General features: G+C 41.0%; 1 protein-coding gene across 9 annotated transcripts in view; it reads right to left on the reverse strand.

The window, feature by feature from the left end:
* Positions 1-14573, reverse strand: part of SPIN1 (spindlin 1) — a 63115-nt gene extending 48542 nt beyond the window's left edge. For 2 of the 9 annotated variants that reach the window (XM_058864953.1, XM_058864956.1), the window contains exon 1: positions 14281-14497. The gene's annotated coding sequence lies outside the window, so the exon portion shown is untranslated. The other 7 variants (XM_058864950.1, XM_058864951.1, XM_058864952.1 and 4 more) reach the window with 6 other exon arrangements.
* Positions 14574-14819: the final 246 nt, after the last annotated feature.

Consider the following 14819-nt stretch of genomic DNA (forward strand, 5'->3'; position numbering starts at 1 on the left):
GAACTCAGGGACTTCCTTAGCATCTGTAACACCTGTATATACATGATAAACTGAGTAATTTTTGCAACAGTGCTGAAAGTGCAGATGTACATAATCATGTTATCATCCCCTCTCCTAGCAAATAAACAAAGACCAGTTGGTCTTTCCACTTGTGGATTTTAGAAAATATACACAGAAGGACAAAGGGAATGACTTCACTTTCAACAGAATAAAGGTGTACTTTAGTCATGCTTTATCTATTTTTCATTCTGTTTTTTCCATAAAAAAGGCAATAGTGAAACTAATGGAACATCCAGCCCAGTATTGGTGTGGGAATTAGTCCACCTCTGTCCAGAGGTTTTAAAAATTCTCAATCTTCCTGTAAAGAAGGCAGTTGCAACTGCAAGGGATGATCATCTTGGCCCCTCTCAATAGTTCACAGATCAAGGTTTCTTCCATTATCTGGGGCTTTAACTCAACTGGAAAGAGACTGGAAACTTCTGATCAAAATGTCTAAATTTTATTTATGTGCTGCTCTATACGGTCCTGAAATTCTTCAAAGAAAGAAAAAAGGACAGAAAACATCTACGCAATGACATTACTAAAGGCATCATAAATCAGTGGTTATTTGTTTACATCCAAAAAGCACTAATTTTTAAATGCCAAACCTCAAGTCATATAGCTTGATTACAATTAAGAAGTGGCGTTAACACTTCATAGTCACTAAGCCAGACATCAGCTGTTGATTGCAATTAAAAATAGGCATAGAGTTTTACCTGAAAAGGAACTGCTAGTTATCAACATGCACAGCTGAAATTAAAAAAAAACAACAAAAAAACAACCCACTGACAAAACCGGGGATAAAGAAAGATAAGATTAATGAAGAAAAAGAAAGTCGAAAATGACATACAAATGCCAGATCCAGAATTCAGAAACAAAATAAAAAAGGTCAATTAACTCAAGTTTCCAATTTTTTCTCTCACACTAAATACAATTACGTTTCTGAAATTCACACGAACTTTCAGGGTAAAGGAAAGGTGCAGAACTGCCACTTTAAGCATCCATAAATAAATAACCCAGAAAACAAAGGAAAGTGAAGTTCTCCAGAAATTCATTTTAGAAAACCTTGCAGGCTTAGTCTGGCTTTATTTTAAGTTATCACAAGTGAAGCTGTGCAAAAGTAGAGCTTTTTACTAAAATTAAACTGATTAAAATGTAATAGTTTCTTATTTGATCTGCTTCCCACATAGGCAATATTACAACCAGATTAAATATTTGGCTAAGGACTCACTGACATTTTTACATGTGTTGGGCCTTTGAAGAATTCCTTGCTTCTCTCTTGGTTCAAAAGATAAATTCAAAAAATTGAACACAAAATAGCAAAAAAAAAAAAAAAAAAAAAAAAAAAAAAAAAATCTTAAATCCAGTATTAAAAACACACATTTTGGCTGTTCTACTGAATAGGAATGAAGCTAATGAAGGGGGAAGAGAACTGACTCATGCCAAATGAGCTTACAAGAGCTTCTTTAAAAAAAGACAATCAAAAATTTAGCAAATGAAATATGCATGTCAACATAAACTTTCAAGTTCCACACTAAATCATGTAGTGGTTTTTAAATAACTAAGTTCCTAGTCTATTTTATAATGGCTAAGAACAAGTGCATCTGTTGTCCTATACATACAGATGGCAGAGCAGAACTAATTTTGAAAACAAAACCATTTTACTACTACTGCAACCTTAGGCACACCTTAGTACAAGAACAATAAAGGCACATACAGTGTATTTTAAGACTTTTCTTACAGCTGTTGTCTACTCTCAAGCAGCATGGACAAGCACAACCTCTTTTATTAATGAATTATTTGCTTATGCTAAGAGAAGACAGGGCTCAGTTTCAGTGTTATTCTGTCCTTCTCCCATGGAATCATCATTGGCTACCAAAGTTTTGCCAAACAGCTTTAAAAACAGTGACAACATTTACAATATACTTAGTAACATGAAGACATTATTTGTTTTCACTCTATTTCTTCAATTCTTCCTATGACTTTGCACAATATACCAAGACTGTGAAGCACAATAATTTCTTTTTAAAGCATCCTCTTACAGGCAATGCAAAAATACTTGATTTAACCTCGTGTATGTTCTAACATACAGCCTGACCATTTGATACTAACACGGTCCTCCATGCTTAAGATAATCTTATAAGATAAGGCTTTTTTAAGAAAAATGTAAAGAAGAGATCTATCTAGTACAATTCAAAGTCAGGATAACCTCCCTTGCATCGCTTTATCCAAAGGCAAATTTTAACCTGCTCCTAATTGTTCAGTCTACTGCAAATAAATCTGCATTTAACCACAGGGCAAGAACCTGCACAGACAGCACAACAAGAAGTTGTCGCAGGCTTGTGTAAGCACCCAAAGCAGCACTCTTTTGCATCATGGCAAATATGAACCACATTAGCTTCTCAGTTGATGATCAGAGGCCAAGAGCACATTTCTACAAAGTCAGGTTGTGAAGTGGGGTTGTTCTGCCTGGAAAACAGCAGCCTGCCAGTACCTGAGGAGGACCGACAAGAAGGCTCGAGGAAGACTTTTTACCAGGTCAAGTAGCAACAAGACATGAGGGAGTGGCTTCAAAGTAAGAGAGAATAGGTTTAGGTTAGGTGTTAGGAAGAAATTCTTTACTGTGCCGGTGAGGCACTGGAGCAGGCTGCCTAGAGAAACTATGGATGCCTCCTCTCCTGGAAGTGTTCTGAAATCTGGCTGAATGAGCATCCTGGCCTAGTGAAAGGTGTCTCTGCCCATGGCAGGAGAGTTGTAACTAGGTGATCTTAGAGGTCCATTCCAAACCAAACCACTCTGTGGTTCCAGAACTTTCCATCTTGGTAGGCAACTATCCCCCCCCTTACTTCGAATAAAAAAAAAAAAACAAAAAAACCCACCAAAAACCTATGCATAAAAATAACAGCTGTCCAGGATGTGACAGCAGCACTGCACAATCACTGTGCTTGCTATGACTCTATGGTAAACACAAGTGAACTTTAGGTTTTAAAATTATTTTGTTCTTAGTCATGCCCCTACAGACAGAAGTAACCCCAATAGCTTATTACAACTCTAACCAAGTTTACTCGATTTGGAAACATTTACAACAGATCTCAGGAATCCATAAAATCCAGATGCATAAAATCCATAAAAATCTGGATACATAAAAATGGAGGAAAATATCTATTTAAAAAAGCAAGGCACTCTGGCCTCTATTTGGATCTCCTCAAGGAGTATACTTAGGTCAGCCTTTGTCAGAAGACTACGTTTAACTTCCATTGTGCTAGTCAGAGAATTGCTCCAAACACAAAAGGATCACTCCACATTCTGGAAGAGCAAGCCTAGGGCAAAGATTCCTACCCTTGCTGTTAGAAAGTAATGGAGTGGTAAGTTAGCGCACTTACAAGTCTGTCAGGTTGAGTAATCATGGCAAATCAAACTCTTGCTTTACAACTCTTGAGAAGGCTGGCTGATCTTTCTAAGTGTCATTTTAAGTACATAATAACCACTTTTCAACAAATCCAGGCTAGCAGTGCTGCTACAAACACCTTCAAACACGGAGGGAACATAAACAGCATATAGTTTTTAGGGGCAGGGGGATGATCTCCATTGGATGGACCACTTGCAAGTTTTTAGTCTGTGCATCGTAAGTACCAAATTCTTTGATCTGTTTTTGAGCATCCTGAGAATATGTCACTGCAAAACTAAATTAAACCTAGTCATAATAATAAAAAATCATAAACCAAATGTAGTAATTTGTGACACAAATACTTGTGCAAATAAAATACTTGTGCAACACAGCAACTACCAACTTTTAATGCAAACAAAGCGTATAAACATTAAAAATTCTTTTAAGAACAAGCTATTATTCACAGAATTTATTAGAAACTCAAAATTTTAATTGTTATGAACCCAAACTTAAGTAACCAGTGAGGATACTGACATGTAAGTAGTAAATCGGCACTTATAAAGAAACTAAAAAAGCAGGACCACAAAATACTGAAAATGGATAAGAAACTAGAAAATAGTTACCTACATTAGCTTTCTATACAACCAAAACTATGTCAAGATTTGCCACAAGATCACTTATTCATAGATTTGAGACACTTGTATCCAAACTTCTCCCACAACCAACATCACAGTAGCTACAACCATAACAGACAATTTTTAATAAATCAAATATTAACTCGGATTTCCACTGGACACAAACACTGATTGCCTCTTTTTTAATAAAAATACAGCTTGCTTTCTTAAATCAGCAGACAGCAGGAAGAGGAATTAGAGTGAAAATGTTGATAAACTTTGACCTCTTCTAGTCAGAAGAAAATGGACAAATTCTTTAGGAATTACTGCAATGAAGGAGCAAACAACACCATTTTTGCAAACTGAAGCATGATCACACTGATAGATACTAAACTCATATTCCAAGCACAGGAAAATTTCTTACTACACACCTTTTAAAAAAAAACTTATAGATATAGTTAGACAATTCAAATCAATAGCATTTTTCATCCTAGCTTTGCAATGACTAAAGGAAAAAAAACCCGTAAGAAATAAAACTGAAAAAAGTATTCAGAGGAAAAGATCTCTTGGGTTTAATCTACAGTTTGAAATACCTGATCAGCCAGTCCTAAACTGGCTGAACTAGATTGAATTCAGTCCTCAACGAGACTGAATTTGTCTTACCTGTTTTCTTCTCATTCAGTCATTTTAGCTTATATTAAATCAGTTCTCAAATGCATTCATATAACTGTCTACAGTGGAATCATAAACCACTTAAATGAAAACACTTGCTGTTAAGAATGGTAGACTCTTGCCATGGCTACTAATGAAAAATGAGATGTTAGTTTTCCCAGATCAACTACAGAATATTCAGTCACTGTCTAGAAATCTTGGCCTAAAGAGATCATCACATTTAAATGGTGAATAGCTGCAATAGATGTCAAAGTTTCAATCTGCATAACATCAAGTCACTGAAAATAAAATTCAGCAATGCATTACATGAGCTCTAATTGCAGCTAACTACACAGGTTTCTGTAAGTCTGGAGGGTCAGTGAAAGAAAAACTGTTCCTTTAAAAAAAGAAAAATCAGCTGTAGAAAATTTTTATCAGATATTTGCAATATTAAATTAAATACTCCAGTATGCAACAATGACAATGGTACCTTATTAAACCACCAATCATACACTCTTCTCTGAAATGAGAACCATCAGCATTGGGACATAACATGGTATCTTCTTTGCTCGAATACAGTTCTTTCACATTTTTGGTGAAAAAACACAACACATCCTGCATAAGTGTGCGTGTGTGTGTGTGTGTGTGTATGTGCATGTGTGTGGTGCTAAGGAGCAAGACAACAGAGAGAAAAGTTCAACTGTGAAACCAGTGACTTTTACTAAAAGCTGCTGAGACATGGGAAAACACCAATCCTCGAATCACTAGTATTTCTTAAAAAGCACAGAAGGAAAATGCACAAAATATTAGTTCTTATTTTAGTATGTTATCTGCATACTCATGAAACTAATTACTAGATCTGAAGTATTTAAGCGGATAACGAACTATTTCAAGTTATTCTGGAAGTTATTTACTGGACTCTGAAAAATTAAACTTTAAGACAACATCTGCATCTGCTTGAGTATAGCTTACTTAAAACACTACATTGTCCTCATTCTCCAGTTGCACAAAGGTAGCAAAATGATGGAAAGAAAGAAGTCAAGGCTTCCAGAATGACAATCATCTTGGAATTACTTGTGCTCTACCATACCATGTCTGACCCACAGTAAGCTGCTTTCCTTTCTTCAACTTTGGTGGTAAGTTGTATTCAAAACACTGCTCTGAAACGACTCCCCTGTGCATGCAGCACAAATGGAAATGAAATGAGAAAGTAAATTAATTATGATAGAACTTGGAGGTTAAACTTCCAGCAGCAGCAACAGGCAAATGGAATATTTTTTTCTTTATTTTTTTCTTTATAATCTCATTTTCTCTCTGTATAGTTTTATATCTGATCTGAACTAGATTCATCAATAAACATTAAGTGTATTTCCTGAGATTCTGCATCAACCTAAGTATTGGTAATAACAACAATCCTCCCCAAAAAACACATATCCCTCTTTGTTTTTGAAAATGTACATGCTTATCTGCAGGGAGGATTAAACTGTCTTGTGGTCCTTGAAACAAAGTTGAGTCTACTCAGTTGGGCAGGAGAAAAGGGGAAATACAGAAACTGAAGAAGAGAAAAAGTGAGGTATCTTCCAGTGAACAGGTTCTTAGGAAGCAGGATATCATTCCCCATAAAACCAGGTGAGGCCTTCTACAAGTCTGTCGTGGAGATAATAAAAGTACATACTACAACAAATACAGCTCTGCCTTTTTTCCTCATGCCGTCACCATATTGCGCCACCCCCCCCCAAACATAAACTCTCCTAGAAATGTGATTAGAGGCCTAAGTACAATCAGAACCTGTGATGTTTATTCACATCATCACTTTTCCTTCTTCAATTAAATTAAACCTAAGAGCACAAGAAAAAACCTGCCTCAAAGAAATCCATGTAAATTCGGTTCTTCAAGTCTCCAGCCTAAAACTATCTGTAATGCAATGCCTATTTCACTGCTGGTTAGCCACTAAGTTTACAGTATTTGAAAATGTACTTTTCATCCACTGTTAATATACCTAGTGGTATGAAGCAACATTAACCTGTCTGATCTCTTTCCATACAAGCCACAGGTGTGAACATTTTAAGCACAGTGCTGGGGTTTAAGATTCTGCCTTTTGTTTCCTTCTCTCAGGGAATCTTCTCCCATACGTGTTGCTAGGAGACAATAACGACCGGGTACTTACGAGAGATAAGAAAAGTGGCCGCAGCTCAGGGGAGGGGTCCAGCTGGCTACTCTCTCTGAGGTCTCTCTGGGAAGGGCAGAAACGCTGTGAGAATTGTGCTGCAAAAATGGGCTGGGGCAGCTCCTAGCTCTCTTGCACTTGGCTTTGGAGGAGGATGGTCGGAGCTGCTACTTGGGGGAGGGATTTCACTGCTGCCGCCGGAGCCCAGCCCGGTCCTGCTTCTTCTGCCAGGCGGTGAGCCTCTACTCGTGAGAGCAGCCACTGAACTGGGATATTATTAACACCTACCTCACTAAAAGAGGGACTTTTCACCATCTACTGGGGTGCCTCAAGAGAAAACCTCAGGATCCAAACCCCCTTTCCCCCGCACAGGGAGCCTTTTCCCTGCCCTTCTCGGAGCAGGGCCGCTGCTTCCCCGCCCCCGGCGTAATTTTTTTTTGCCACTGCTCCGAGTTTTCGCTACATTGTAGCTCTGCAGCCCCTGCCTGACAGAACGCCCCGTGGTTCCAGCTACAGATGCGAAGTTTCTGGTGCATCTCATCCACCACTCCGGGACTTTGCTCATCCCCGCCTGCCCAGATTGCTACTCCGAGGTCCCTGCTAGAGTTCCTTTTGCCATACAGAGTGGCACCAGGATCGGCTGCCCCTTGGATTTCCTAAAGGAGCTCCCTTCTCCATCCCTGCTGCCCAGCCCGCCCGCCATGACGGCGTGAGGGAGCCGCGCCACAGCGCCCCCTGCAGGCGCGGGGAATCCCCACCCCGCCCTGCCCGCCGGGAGCCACCAGCGCCCCCTGCCGGCTGCGAGCGGAACCGCCCCGACCGGGAAAGCGCCCCAGGAGCGGGAAGAGCTGCGCTGGGCCCTGCTCCCGTTTGCTGTGTCGGCACTGCTGTCATTTGTTAACCTTGTTACACACACCAGGAAAGAACTCCTACTCCGTTTCTCATATCTTTCCCTGAAAGCCCCTTAAGTTCAAAACTAATAATTCGGAGGGAAAGGTGTTATATTTCGCATTCCAAGGGAGGCTCATCCCTTCTTTAGCAGACAGACACGTGTCTTTCAAACCAAGACACAGAGGTGTAACTGAAGGCAGGAGCAAAACTCCCCCCAACTCGAACAGATAGGAAAGTCTGCTCGGCCTCTCATCTTATCTGGTACCTAACAGTATGTATGCTGACAACATGGAGGTGCAGAAGACAGCTGTAATTCACCCGAGATTACTCCTGCAGTCTAGGAACTGAAGATCTCCGCTTATTGACTCCTCCCTTCAGCACTAGGGAGAGATGACCCAGAGGCCAGCTGCTCCGCCTATCGACATAAAACTGTAAGAATATGCAACAGTCTGTGGTCTCCAAGTAAACTGGAAGTGTATGCAGGTGTTCACCTGCACATCCCTTAACCTTAAAAACACTCAAGAACAGATTTCTGCCAAGTCACATGGGAGTCAGAATCTACTGCTGCTTTTGAAGGCATACCTGTCAAACTATGGATTTTGGCCTATCATCTCCCACAAAACCTCAGCACCACAATATCTCATTTGTAGTTCCACTGACACTTGAACAACCAGTTAATGGGTTTGTAGGCCATCTTTCACCAATAAGACAAAAAACTTCCGAAGGCGATTTCTGAAGAAAAAAGTAATTACATTCATTCAACAAAGTGGCAGAGGCAACAGGATTTTTTTGAGAAAGAAGTAAATTGATCTCTAACTTGTTTGCCCCTATTCTAGCTTCACTGTGAGGTTTAGCTCATTGTCTACAACACATATGGTTATTAAGCATGACAGGCAAGCAATTGTCCAGAATCAGTCAATTCTTTTCGAAGTACAATTTTATGAGTTACCCAAACTCCGTATCTGAAGTATTATTTTTACTGATTTTTATCATTCCTAGAAAACTGAAGACAGTCTAATCTGCTTTTAAGTGCACAATTAAAACCAGAAATAAGTTACAGACATGCAGCAGAATACATATAATACTACCAGTATTAGCAGGGCCTAATCTTTGTTTACAAGAAGAGCCCTAGACACAGCTCTAGACTTCAGCAAACATTGTGTTTGCCATGGTATCTAGAAAAGCTTATCCATAAAACTTTACAGGACTTTTGCTAGAGAACTAATCTAGATCACGTTTTTTCTTGTACTACTCAGCTCACAAAACATTAAATCTAGAAAGGTGAAAATTTCCCTATTCAAAAATTTCAACTGAAATCACAAGTTAATATGGACTTAATGGACTTGAGCTGCCTTGGCTCTGCATAACTAGCAATGACTTCCACGTATGAAACATAAACACTAATTTAGGAAAAACTGGAACAGTTCTGAAAGACATAATTATTTGATTTTAATAAATCAAATAGACCAAAGGTCTGACATGACTTTCTGTCATTATCCACCTAGGGTAAGACATTATAATCTAGAAAAGTTCTCTTTTACATTTAAATTGAATTTAAAGAAGTTCATGGAAAAAGAAGCTGGGCAGTTGGGTTTTGCTTGTTTTGTTATTGTTTATAGGTTTTTTTACGTCTATGCTGGTGACATTACAGACCTTAGCATGGTGGCATAGACCAGCTAGAACAGCTTTCTATGCCACAAAGTAGTAACTAATTGATATAGCTCCATTTTGTTCAAAATACCATATGGAACAGAAAGTCTTAAGTTCAGCACGCATTCTGTGAAAGTCAAGTATTTACTAAATCACTGGAATCCACAGAATTGCTTTTGAAATAAGCACCTTCTCTCACCAGTATTTGTAGGTGCAGAACATGAATACTGTATTGGAGAATTCCACAATAACATTGTAATACATTATATACACAATAACATTAAAAAAAAACAACAACAAAAAAAAAAACTCCAACCAACCAAAAAAACCCCAAACCAAACCCAGTCAAAGAGCTAATCAAGTTTTAGGGTTTTTTAAGCCTTATCAAAAAGAGTATAAATTCATCAAAATATTTCAAAACATCTCAACCAAAGAGCAATAACTGCAAAAATTAAAATATGATTAGGTAACAGTTACAGCTAGTAGACACCACAGGTAATCATGTGGAACCATTACAGTACTGAAGTTTCTAAGTCAGCCATTCAATATTCCATATAAAATAGATTTACAGCAGCTTCAAAACACAGATTACAGGAAAGAAATAAAAAAAATATAACCTGGATTTGTAGAACCATCCTCTACAACCTGAAAGCCAAATCCATTCACCTCCTGAACTCTGTGTGTGCTTAGCAAATTCACATTTTATAACAGAAAGTTAACTTCAGCTGCCGCATGGTGAAAGCAGTTAGTTGAAATTATATTTCACCATTGTTTGAAATGGATCAGTGATGAGGTCCCTTTGTATCTAGAATCAACTGTTCATAGGTAAATACAAACCAGTTAACTGCACTGTTTTAAGGATCTCGGTATATATTTGCGTCAGAGATGTAGATAGAAGCAAGTCTGTGCGTTCATAAAGCATAAATTCATAAAGTTCATAAAGTCAGATTCCCCATTCTTTTAAGGCAGGTGGCACGATGACATCTAGATAGCATCTGGACAGCGAGACACATGTTGATTGATATACAGGAGACACTCATAAGAAGAATCAGTGTCAAGAAAGATCAGCATTCACCCTTCCATCTTAAAATCACTGACCTTCGAAGAGCAGTAAGAAAAGGAACACAAGAAAAACAACAAACCAAAACATTCTCTCACACATGTCACGAGAAACTAGCTATCTAACCACACAACAGGAAACAACTTTCTGTAAGAGTTCTTTTAGTTCAGCTTCAATGAACCGCTTTCGAAGATGGTTTTCTAAACCAGTTTGTTGAATTGGTTTTAGTCACCTATGAAAATATATTCTCATGCTATACCATCAAGAAATCAAGTTTGATCTCTATTACCTGGTGAAAAAAAAGGAAAGGAGACAAGAAAAACAAAATGGAAGAAATGTAGAGCAAAAGGATAATTTTTTGGAAAAGAAAAAAAAAAGGTTAAAAAATGGTGTTTTGCTTCAGTAAATAGAATCCTTCTAAAAATATTTGTCAAACATTAAGCAAATCATGCATTTACATTAACACACATCTCTTGCATCAGCTAGAGGTGTACAGATCTGAACATGTCAAAGAGTGCAGCCTGGCAACAGCAAGGAAAGATACTGGATAAGAAGAGGATGAAAGAATACTCAAACTGAGAAAATACGAAGTATTGAATAAGAATGTACTAAATATTTACCACCTTTAGGCCTGTATATTACTTGGTAATTTCATAAATATTTAGAACTATCCTGAGTCATGATTTACTTGATTAAAGATCTATTGAAAAGTAAACATGGTTTAAAAAAAAAATTAATTTCTAACTTCTTCTAGCAAGCTGATAACTGAAACTGCATTTCTTGCAGTCTTCTTTCTCCTCAGTCTCATTTGCCAAACAGTTTCTGAAAAGGAAGTTTTACTAGTCTCAGGTTTTTAATTTGGTAGAATACAGCCTAGCATAACTCATAATGGCAAAAATACTGGAGTGTCTTCACTAAGTGAAGATGCAGAAGATTTGGTAAGTCCTTGAAATACATTTGCTCCTTTTGGGATATGAAGGCCTACAATACCGATTTTTGACTAAATCAACACAACCAAGACATAAACAAAAATCTTCGGAGTGTCACAAAAAAGAATACACTGACAAGCTAAAGTAAAGATTGCTATCTATAGACAAGAAACTTCACAAAGATGATGAAACAGAGTAAAATTTTACAGAATAATATTTAGCTCTAGCAACAAAACTGCAATGTAACAGGCTTAAATGTGACTACTTTTACGTGATCCATTATTTCAAAAGAAGTGTTGTGCATGTCTAATTTTTATTTTATTTTGCTCTTCAGCCAAAGAATTGCCTTAATTATCTGAAGGCCTATTCTGAGGGAGGAGCTGTGTACTTCAAACTTAGTCGGTGAGCATAATTTCAAAATGTGGTAGTTATCCCAATAAATGACAAATTAACTAAAACTGGTAAAACCATTCTAGTTTAGGCAATACTACCTTCAGACTGAAAAATGTCAAAAAAATTAACTACATGCTGCAGTAATCTACTGATGTGTAAGGCTACAGACTTTTGGTCTGACTTTTCCATCTAGAAGTAACACAGTTGCCTTAGAAGCCATGACGTAAAATGCATTCCAAAATGATACTGTAACTTGGATGACTTCTTTTAAGTTTCATGTCCTTGTAAACTCTTTCTATATATTATTTTCTCCATAATCAATGCTTGCTAATCAATGCTTATTAATAGGGATGGAAAAAGCAGCAGAAAGAAGCATTCAGATACAACAGCTAATTCACATATTTCTCAGTAAAAGCTGCAAGATTATGCCATTCCAATGCTTCTCCACTAAAAGCTTCTAATTCAAGCCAGACAAAATACGACATAGCTAGGACTTTCGTTACTTAAGAGCAGTAGTCATAAACTATTGCTATCCATGTGTATAAATAAATACCATACATTTAAGTATGATCCTTGAAATATTAAACACTTACTTTGAATTACAGTAAGAAAGCATACATGAAGAATCATGTCTTCACACCTTCAGCATTCACCCTTCATTTACAAGCTAGAAATAAAACCGTTTAATGGCAGATCACTTTAGATACGCTTGAACTACCTTCAAGTGTTTTGGTTTTACGTCACAAGCAGCAAAAAAATAAGCCATATTTATCAAAGCCGGAAGGGGGTGCTCTGAATAACTGAGGTGGAGGGTATTGAACTAAGCATTTGCCTTGCACTAGTAAAGAGGTCAAAAGCATGCTGTCTTGTTTTCATTTGGGAGCTCACTTAACATGCCTTTTTTACAAAAAACCAAACAAATAAGCAAGCAACCAAAAAAAAAAAAAAACCAACCAAACCAACCAAAAAAAACATCAGAAAAACCCACAACAAAATAAAAAATCTGAAAGCACTCCTTTTAGGAAAAAGGAAATGCTTCGGTTTGTACTATTGTCATCACAAGGGCAAATTAATCTGTGACAGAAAGCTAGCAACACGAAGACCTGACAAGTGTAAATTCCGGTTTTATATTCCATGCTTTGAAAGCTGTCTAAGATACTAACAAGGAGATACAAGAAACGCAAAAAAGCCAAAACGTCTGTGCTACGGGTTTTACCCGCATAATACCTATTCTGACATAACTAGTACAGATCTTTTTAATGTGATTTTCCAGAGCTGACCCCTTATACCGAATTATGTCCTGAAATGAAAGAAAAGGCCCTAGTTCATTCTGCCAAGTGTAACACAGTATTTCATCTCTGCCAGCACTTTGGTGCATCAGCCTCCCCCCACCCAACACGAGAAAAAGATACGCACATTCCAATCAAGCCTCTCTCAGCGGGGCTCACCCAGTTCCCCCCTCCTTCCCTCCCTTCCTCCCTCGCCCCAGGCCTTGTCAGGTACCCAAATCACCTCTTATTTTAGGTTTCATTTTGTTGTTAACAGCAAAACGAAAGGAGAAAGCTTCCAAAGCGAGGATCCTTACCCTTGAAATCCCGCCATGCCCGCAAATAAGGAGGGTGAATTGTTTTTCCTTTTTTTTTTTTTTTTTTTTTTTTTTGGATGGGCGATGAAGGGGGAGGGGGGAAGAAACAAAAGCCTACACGGAGGAGCGGCTAAGCAGCGGAGACTGAGGGAGAAGGCGGAGACCCTGGTGGAGGAGCAGGGCGAGCGTCAGCCATGTTGTGTGTGTGTGTTGGTCCAGTATTTACAAACCTGCAGCTGCAGCAGCGCTTGAAGCCTGGGAGAGAGCGGGGAACGCAGGGAGGGAGAGGGAAGGGAGGAGGGAGGAAAGGAGCGAGGGAGGAGGGGAAAGCGGCACAGCAGACAAAGGATCGCAGCAGCGCAGAGCGAGCGGGGCACACACACACACCGCGCCGGCGCTGTCTCCCGCGGCCCTGGCTCCCCCGCCGCCCTCACGCCCCCCTCGTCCCGCTTTCCCGCCTCCACCTCCCCCGGGAAAGGCTTATCCGCCAGCAGCCCCTCGGCGGGCCCCAGCCCGCACACAATAGCTCCGCAGCGGGGAAAAGGGGAGGGCACCGCTCCCCTACGGGTGGATGCGGCGCGGGGCCGTGCCGGGGGAGGGCGGCAGAGCCCCGGAGCCCGGAAGGGCGGGGGGGTTGCCAAGCAGCCGGGGAGCTTGCGGGGGAAGGGAAAGCAGAGACGACACCTCCAGACCGGAGCCCCCGCGGCCCCGATGCCGCCCGCGGCTTCCGGGCGGGGAGGGCGGGGGATCCACGATGTGAGAACCCCGAGGGAGACGAGGCGCGGCCGGGCTGGGAGCGCCGGTCCCCCCACAGCGACTCCCTCCGGCTCTGCCCGGTACTGGGCCGGGCCAGGCCAAGGGCGGCGCGACGGGCTGCGCTCCCCCCGTCCCCTCCCTCGCCCCGGTCGCTCACCTGCCGGCGGGGCGGGCGCCCGGGGGTGCCAGGGCTGCCGCTCAGCCCCTCCCGGCCGGGCCGCTCAGCTTCTCTGCGGCGGCGGCAGCAGCGGCGGCGGGAACGGCCGCTCTCCTCGTCTCGCTTGTCCCCCTCCGCCGCCGCTGCCTCCAGCTCGCCTCTGCCACATTTGGATCCCCCTCTCCCTACGCGAGCTCCGCCGCCAGGATAGAGGCCTCCTCACCTTCCTGCCAAATAGTGAGCCACCCGCATCGCGCCGTTCAAAACACAGGGCCGGGGCCCGCCCTCCTCCCCCGCGCTGCCCCCCCCATACCGGCGCGCAGGCGCACTGCGCCGCCCCGACTGCGGCGGGCGCCGGGGCAGCCCCACCCCGCTATGGGCCGGCGGCGCGGCCTTTGGAGTGCTGCTGAGGCACGGCGTGTTCCTGGCGTGCCCCAGGTCATTCTGGGCCCTCTGTGTATGCACAGAGTCACCGAACCATCTCTGAATGTCCTGTGCTGGGAGGGACCGACAAGGATCATCGAGTCTAACTCCCAGCC

Source organism: Poecile atricapillus, chromosome Z, assembly GCF_030490865.1.
Source record: "Poecile atricapillus isolate bPoeAtr1 chromosome Z, bPoeAtr1.hap1, whole genome shotgun sequence".
Lineage (NCBI taxonomy): Eukaryota > Metazoa > Chordata > Aves > Passeriformes > Paridae > Poecile > Poecile atricapillus.